This window comes from Mercenaria mercenaria, unplaced genomic scaffold, assembly GCF_021730395.1.
Source record: "Mercenaria mercenaria strain notata unplaced genomic scaffold, MADL_Memer_1 contig_3539, whole genome shotgun sequence".
Lineage (NCBI taxonomy): Eukaryota > Metazoa > Mollusca > Bivalvia > Venerida > Veneridae > Mercenaria > Mercenaria mercenaria.
The window spans coordinates 1-9,152 of record NW_026461687.1 but is presented as its reverse complement, the minus strand read 5'-3'; the positions used below and the strand labels follow the sequence as shown (position 1 = coordinate 9,152).

The 9,152-nt window shown below is 35.0% G+C and overlaps 1 long non-coding RNA gene across 1 annotated transcript; it reads right to left on the bottom strand.

Annotated features, from left to right (window-relative positions):
- Positions 1–3,314: 3,314 nt before the first annotated feature.
- LOC128553158 (uncharacterized) lies at positions 3,315–9,101 on the bottom strand. The gene is made up of 4 exons (XR_008369278.1): positions 8,770–9,101; positions 6,285–6,391; positions 5,183–5,278; positions 3,315–3,612 (listed from the first exon to the last, which is right to left on the bottom strand). It is a non-coding gene; the product is annotated as an uncharacterized LOC128553158 (long non-coding RNA).
- Positions 9,102–9,152: the final 51 nt, after the last annotated feature.

The following is a 9,152-nucleotide window of genomic DNA, read 5'->3' as shown; positions in this document are numbered from 1 at the left end:
TAAACAATGAGACAAACATTTCCAACAGTTTTGGACGGTTCAAAAATCCCATGTTAAACATACGATAAAGCCCGAAACGCGTGAAAATGTTCCGAATGTAAATCGGGTGAAGTAAGCGCTCTATGTAGATTATGCGTCTAGATTGATTAAACTGGGCGAGTCTACTTACTTATCACTTGAGGATGAAAAAAAACGTGTTTTTTAAATGTTGCTCTTAAACAAGGGTGGCGGTTGAACTACTAAAAGTACAACAACAGTTGATTCACAACAAATCGTACGGTATGTTTTATAATCAGTAGAAGCTAGTCGTATTTACGCTTATGAGACCTGTTTCACCCATAAGTAAAGAATTGACAAGTCCATCATGAAATATTTTCCCCATCGTGCAAATACTTGTCCTATTCAATATGATCGCCGCCTCATCGGCCGCGATCAATAATAAAATCTGTAAAAAGAATAAACCATATTGTGCTGTCTTGATGTATATTTTGGTTGGTATTTATAAAAAAGCAGAAAATTATGAAAATGTTGAAAAATCGCTGGCAGTTTCAGCAACAGTGGGTTTGTTCAAAACAATTTTTCACAAAAACAAGCCTGGTGACCCATTATTTTTATTTGTTCATTGTTTTCAGCACAAATTTTCCTATCATATAATTATGTGAATTTGAAAAAAATCTATGAAAGGAAAAAAACTATAGGAAATCTCTTTAAGGGGCTGACAGAGTTTAAAAAAGAAAAAGAATAAACAATGTTTTTGTTGAACCATCTGATGAGATTTTCATCAAATTTGATATACGAGCACTGTTCGAAAAGTATTCGGAAAAGTTTCATAACTTATTATATGGTTTAAATATTAGAATGAAAATTCTAAAAGTGATACTTTGATATATTTTGTACATAATCCAAATGACAAAAGGATACAAACTGCAAAATCCCCAGTCACTATGGTAACGTTGGGTAATGTTGGGCAGGGCAAACTACTCATTACTGGAATATGGCATCTGAAAAGCCTGTCTGACACCTCTAAAATTTACATCTTTTCAAAATGTATGCCTTTGCATGTTACACATTTCTCCCACCTACAAATATACTTGTCAAAGGATGACCTGAAATGCTCCTTTGTAATTTTACGGAGTGTTTCCCAGACAACAGTGTGCTTTTCCTGACATCATGCATGGGCGTCCAGATCTTGGGCGGTCAGCAACATCGTGCAAAGGATAATTTTTGAAGACATTGAACCATTCATTTATGCTGGTTTTCTTCTTTGAATTTTTGCTGTAAGTGTCCATGATCATAGAGTGTCTCTGATTTTGTTTTTCCCATTAATACATAAAACTAATGTTTATGCAAACTGTTCACTTTGACAGTATTTAAGGACTGATAGAGCTTGAAATAGGAAAAAAAACTTTTACTGATGTCTTCATCAAACTTGGTCTGTAGTATCCTTCAAAAGACCTTTTTCATGTTTGTTCAGATAGTTCCACTCGACATCACTTTTGTAGCATAAAAAAGCTGAAATCAATGTAATGTTATGAACAGCTTTTTTTCATCTTCATCAAACTTGGTTGGTATTATCCTTAGAATGACCTTTTCCAAGTTTATTCAAAATGGTTCTTTTTGAACATACATTAAGCTCTACCAGAGCTAAAACAGATTTTTGTGAACAGCTTTTTGTTTAAGGTAGTTATACACGTTTTGATTGAAATTTTTTCCACAATGTAGAATTTGATTAAACCCTGATTTTTCAAAACTTCAGAATATACTTAGAAAATTCAGCAAATAATGAAGATAGGTCATGTACTTTGCTAGACTGATTTGAAAAATTTGGACCTCAAGCAATCTTTCATAATGGGAGTTTATGGAAAAATCACAACTTTATAACATTTTTGCAAATAGAAATTTTTCTACAATGTAGATTTTAGTCAAACTTCTCACAGTCACATTAACATATGGTCTATAATGTGATGAAGTAAAATCTATAGGTCCGTGTGCTTGCTTCTGAGATATCTGACCATTATTAAAGTGAACCTCACATTTTAAGCTAATTTTAAGACATTATTTTGAATCTAACATGTCACATGTTTTAATATCATACTTTAGAAAGATAGTAACAGTGCCATTGTAAGAAATTTACTCACAGGTTGCCATTACTTCATAAAATGATTTTCTTCCCATAGGCCGAATCCAGGCTTTATTCTACATTTTCCTGATAATTAAATGACGTTATGCCATCACTTCCAGTTTTATCGAACGTATAAAACTACTACAATCAAGGTGTGATGCAGACACTGTGGTGAGTAGGATAACTCTTCTTATTCTTTGAATAATCGAGCTAAAACGTTCTGTAGACAGAGTATATTGTACAGTATGAATGCAAGTGCACATGTGAATGTGATTCAGAGATTGTAGAGATTTTTTGGTCTCTTGTGGGTAATGTATATAACTACTAACCAATCCAAAATGATCAGAACATTTGGTCTAGTTTGTTTCTTTAGATAACTGTTTCAACGAAATAATATAAATACACTGGAACAATCAGTTACACTTTATTATTTGACATTATCAATCAAAACACATATTATCCACATTTTACAGCACCTACTGTCACTTAAGCATTAGTTTAACATCTTATCTTATAGATTTTTACCAGTACGTATAACTTTCTTTCACAGTCCTCTGAACTTTGATGTCACATTCAGTGAGTTTTCACTACCACCTTCGAACATTACTTGAATGTTACTTAAAATAATTTTAATGTTTATATCTCACGGTCACATTTGAAAAAATTTGCAAATATGTCACACACAGTGAGTTTCATGTTTATCTCCGCCTTTTTTCCAGTGTTCAGCAGTCCAGCCTTCAGTATCGGAGTGTTAACAAACAGATAATAAAGTTTATTGCGCCTATTGACAGGTAACTTCAGTTATCTGTCTGAATTTTCCATAGAAAAGCTACACTTTGGGGTCAGTATTACAGTGTGGAAGACTCGGTAGCAACATCCCAAGTCAACGTTACTGTGTGTTTTTCCTGTGTAGACTACTCAGGTCAGTGTAACTGCATGGAAACTCTTAAAAGCAATGTCCTTGTCCACATTACTGCGTGGTAGACTCAGTAGCAACATTCTGGGTCAGTGTTACTGTGTAGTAGACTCAATAGCAATTTCCTAGTCAGCATTACTGTGTAGTAGACTCAATAGTAATTTCCTAGTCAGCATTACTGTGTAGTAGACTCAATAGCAATTTCCTAGTCAGCATTACTGTGTAGTAGACTCAGTAGCAATTTCCTAGTCAGCATTACTGTGTAGTAGACTCAGTAGCAATTTCCTAGTCAGCATTACTGTGTAGTAGACTCAGTAGCAATTTCCTAGTCAGCATTACTGTGTAGTAGACTCAGTAGCAATTTCCTAGTCAGCATTACTGTGTAGTAGACTCAGTAGCAATGTTCTGGGTTAGTGTTATTACATGGTAGATTTTCCTGATGGTAGCCTCAGCTCTTCAAATTCCAGCCAGATAAGATAAAGCGATTTCATCTGATCAGAAAACTATCCTACTACTTAGTTGATCATCAATGACTGCGAAGCAGATCCAAGTTAACTTCTTAGCTAAGATGCAACTGAAATAATGCAACATTAATCAGTAAGAGAAACAACAGCTCTTAGCTTGACAGTGAATAATACATGTACAACACTAGAGTTATCACTGGAATAAGCAATACACCCAAAATACTTCACCTGAAGAAACAGCATTTCAAGTGTAAAGTTTCTGTACTGACAAGTAGATTTCAAACTGGAACTATCATTAAAGAAATTTTATACACTCAGACACGCTACAGATACAAAGTGAAATCTTGACCTTTGACCTTCAAATGAGATCTTCACCCTACTAGTAACCTGAATTATGGCTCAAGCCTTTGCAGGTCATCTAGATGATGTTAACAATTGATGTTACTTTTATGAAGTTTATTCTAGTTTGAAAATACTGACTGGATACAAGTTTAAGATATCTGATCTTTTGAGTTCCGTGACCTTGACCTTGGAACAAGTAACCTTGCTTGTGTGCTCTGCAAGATATCTTGATAAGGCAAGTAACTGATGCTGCTTTTATGAAAATCCTCCCAACGGTTTAGAAGACATGAAGTTAAGCTACTTGACACTTTATCTTAAACTGTGACCTTGATCTTTGACATAGTGAACTCTGCACCTTGTCTTGATGAGGTAAAAAACTGATGTTAGTTTTGTGAAAATCTTCCAACCAGTTAGGAAGATATGGAACTAACATGAATTACAGATGAAGGGACATGGGAAACTATTTTGCGTTAGGGGGTAGTGCGGAAATATAGGAATATTGGGGGGTGGGTGGGTGGGGGGAGGGATTGCTATGATAGGATCCCAACAGTTTCTAGACCTAAAGGAATAAAGAATAAACTTTTTTGCTTCTGGGTGAATGGAGGGTTGGAAGTAGGCACATGGCAGATTGTAGGATATGTTTTTTTGGGTTTAACGCAGTTTTTCAACATTATTTCAGTTATGTAGCTGTGGGCATTTAACCTAACAAGCGTTCCTTGATTCTGTACAAGTACAAACCTTTTCTCTGCAAGTAACTACCAACTTCCCCACATGAATCAGAGGTGGAGGACAAATGATTTCAGACACTGTCTTTTATCAACTTGTCACAGAACAAGGGCCTCGCCTGAGGACCAAACTGACAAACCCTGCAATCTGTAGATCTGCACTTTCCCTACTGAGCTAAGTGGGTAGACTGATTTTTTGAAGTATAAACACATGTATACCAGCATTTCCATACATTAAACCCTTTAGCTTCATAGCAGAAACTAGCAAACTTTATTTTATTTAAGATTGTGTTTTGTTCGTTTGTTTTGGGTTTAATGCCATTTTTTAACTGTTACAGTATTTCAGTTATATAATGGCGGGCAGTTAATTTAACAAGCGTTCCTAGATTCTGTACCAATATAAACCTATTCTCCGCAAGTAACTGCCAACTTCCCCACATATCAGAGGTGGAGGACTTTCAGCTTTCATTCCTTTGTGAAGAGTATTAAATGAGACATGAGCTTGCGGAGAGTTGTTCACAGTCTAAACATGAAGCCGACTCCACATGAATAGCTTTAGCTCTTGGGACAATTTTGTCAGTGAGCTAAAACAGGTAATTTTCTTCTTACTCACCTGCATCAATGGATATTTGTCCTTCAGTTAGATTGATATGTGTTGAATCGTTGTATTATCTTGGCTATCATCTGCACATACATCTCTTGTACAGACCTGTTATTAAATGTTATAAAATTACAAGTTTTCATAAAGGATTTACCATCACTGTTTTACCAACTGTTTTACATGTTTTAAAGTATGTTATTTCTTGTTCAGCATTGCAATATTTCCTGTACTTCTACCTTCATTCTCAAAAAGAGTAACAAAACACAGCTTTTTGATTAACACCTAAAGTTTGAAGTTAATATGCATGAAGATGGGCTGCATACACCTTAAAACTATTAAATAGGAATTAGCAATTACAAGAAGTTATTTTTAACTATCTGATTGTGCTGATTTCTTCGTGTATCACATGGAATTCAACATCTTGTGTCAAATTGTGATCTTCATTTTCACTGTTGAGTCTCTTTACAAATACACAAAATGTGATTATGTTATTTAATCTTCATGAAATTTGACAAGTCAGAGTTATAGATAGTGCTAGATCTATTGAAACAGGAATTATTCAGAATAACATGTGCTTTTTTAAAGCATTTCTGTGTTATTAGCCGACATATGCCAGGCTATATATATAATAAAGCTTGTTTGAAAGGTTATTTGAGCTGCCCCATGAGAAAACCAACAGAGCGTTTGCGACCAGCATGGATCCAGACCAGCCTGCGCATCCGCACAGTCTGGGCATGATCCTTGCTGTTTGCTTTTAAAGCCTACTGCAATTAGAGAAACCATTTAATTTAGCGAACAGCACTGATCCTGATAACACTGCACTATGTTGGTTTTCTCATGGTGCGGCTCATATATATAATTAACCCTTAACATGCTAGACATGATTGATTCTGCCTTTGTGACCAGTGTAGATCTTGATCAGTCTGCACACCTGTGCAGTCTGATCAAGTTCTGCTCTGTTCGCCATTCAGTCAGTATCTTCCCTTTTAACAGTTAATGGTTCTGTCCAAACTGAAAGATGGACAAGTTCATTATACAAATTTAGCAGGGTAAGGTTTAAAAGGATGTTTAAGATAAACAGATTTGGCAAAAATTGTCATATACATATACTCACTTGAAGAATGAAGATACTCCTACATTTGGAACATCTGGGCTTTTACAGATGTACTTCCTTGCTCACATTCTGTCTGCACCACCCACAACCATGGGGATTTTCAGGAGCTGTAATTTTCATCAGATTCTGATCAGATAATGATTTGCTTGAAAGTTTAACAAAATTAATGATCATTAACACTTATGTGTGTGTTTACCGAGTGCATAATACATGCCGAACTTCCACTGTTGGTATTTTTGAAATTTGATTTTCCTATCCTAGAAACCAGGATAGTTATTTTAGCATGTGCATGAATTTTGTAAAGATACTTATGAATATGAGAACTTCTGTATTATATTTGTCAAATATTTACATTAATTTAAGAAATATATATCTAGCCAAGGTTCATGACAAATTCAGTTTGTAACATGCTTATTACCTCCCTTTATTTATCTTTGCTGTACAATCAGGATATATTGGAAATAAATGAATTTCAAAGCTATATACTGTTTTAAAACATTTCAGTTTACAGCTTTGCGGATGACCACACTGCTAATAAACGCTTTAAACCATCATCTCCAACAGTAGAATCCCAGGCAATACAAGAACTTGAACAATGTACTTGAACAATGTGCTAAAACAATCAACAACTGGATGAATGAAAATAAGCTCAAAATGAACACTTCCAAAACTGAGTTCATCATGTTTGGTAGTAGGCAACAGCTCTCTAAGTGTTCAACTGACAAAATATGCATAGTAGGTGATGAAGTGAAATCAGTGAGCTTTATTCGATATCTAGGTGCATTCCTGGATGAAAACTTGAATCTGAAAGAGCATGTAAATCAGAAGTGTAGAACAGCAATGCTCAACTACTTCAGAATTAAATGTATCCGGAAATATCTTACCAAAGAGGCTACCGAAACCCTTGTCCTGTCATTGGTGATATCCCATTTAGATTATTGTAATGTCATTCTGTATGGTATTGCTCAAAGCGAACAAAATGCAACGAATTCAGAACATGTATGCAAAACTTGTCCTAAATCGAAGAAAATATGACAGTTCCAAGCAAGCGCTGTATGATCTTCACTGGCTACCAATCAAAGCCAGAATCACATTCAAAATGCTCACCTACATGTATAATTGTTCAGTTGGAAACTCTCCAAAATATCTTTCTGAACTTCTCATAAAACAAACACAGACAAGGAACTTGCGTTCTTCAAATCCCGTTACTGGGTGCTTTGTTGTTCCTTTCAACAAGCGCAAAACGTTCAGCGACAGAAGTTTTGGTACTGTTGGACCTAAACTCTGGAATGAATTGCCTGTCGAAATAAGGAACTCAGACACAATAGATGTTTTCAAAAAGAAGTTGAAAACTCATTATTTTGGAAATTACATTGCACTCTTTTAGAGACTGTGACTGTAATTTTTAAGAGATTGAAGGAACGTGAACTGGATGATTTTATTGTGTAAATACATTCGAATATGAACTATTTCATAACAAATACAAAATACAGTTGTTTGTAATAACTTCTGGACATGTCGCAATAACCCACTTATTCTTACTTAATAACAAACAGCTATCTTACTGTATCTTAATATTCTAATATTTTATTAATCTTATCTGATGCCTGATCTTTTTTTAATGCTTACTAAATAGTTTATTCACAATGATATTTATGCTCATTTATGTCATATGTCATTTAAAATATCTTAATTTTTGTCGTATTTTTTTATGTATTTGTAAAACGCCATTGAATATGTTTTGCGTAAAAATAGGCGTTTAATCAAATAAAACAGTTTCAGTTTTCAGTTTCAGTTTTTTAACATTTCTCATCCGATCTTCACTAAACTTGAACAAATGTGTTTGACCATAAGACCTCGGCCAAGTTCGATAACTAGCCAAATCTACCCAGGCACTTTTGAATTATGGCCCTTGAATTACTGATGGGAACCATTTGTCTGAACCATCCAGACAAACCAGACATTAATGATAAGAACCACTGTTCTGAACCATCAAGACAAACAGACATCAATGATAACCATTCATTCAAACCATCCACACCACAATGAATCACTAAAGGATAAGGCAGTTGTGGGAGACATGCACTTTTCTCAAAGGCAGCTCTAGATGGTCTTAAGATCTTCAGGAGTGAAAGGGCAACACATTGGATTTTTGGCCTATACCATATCAAAAGTCTAGTGCAAAGGCAGTCTGAATGAATGAATGAGTTGGGTTTTACGGCGAACCGACACAAAAAGGTCATATATCGCCGAGCAAAGGCAGTCTGAAGTGCAATACAACAGTGAATCTGCTACAGAGAATACCACAAATTTTAGATCCATATTGCAAATTTAGCTTGCTGCGTGAGCCTTTTTGCCAAGAAATATTTCCTACTTGTTGGTGTAACAGTTATACAGTAAAATAAGGTGACAGCCATGTGCCTGTGAGTCGGACGATTGATTTAGCTTAACCCTGTCTAAATAAGTTCTGTAACACAATACTCACTTTAAATTAGAGGTATACATCTGGTTGATCGATTCATAGATCTCTTCCACATAGATTTCATGCTTACAGCCATTGGAATACAACCACTCTCATCCTGTAATTATCAATAAAAAGAAAAGAAAAAGCTGCCAAAAGAATGGAAGAAGCATGGCCTAAAATATTCGAAGCTAGTAGATATCAAGTTATCAAGAGATACTGTCAAAAGTTTTATATTTAAATAGAGAAAATAACAAATTTCACAGAATTGGCAAATAGAGACACTTTAGGAACTGGCTATTTAATAAAGAAACAATAATTTCTACTGTGGTACTGGCTTGCTTCAAAGAAAATTCTTTTAGTTACTGAACAGATGCTATTATCTGTCACAATTTTGACCATTTCAT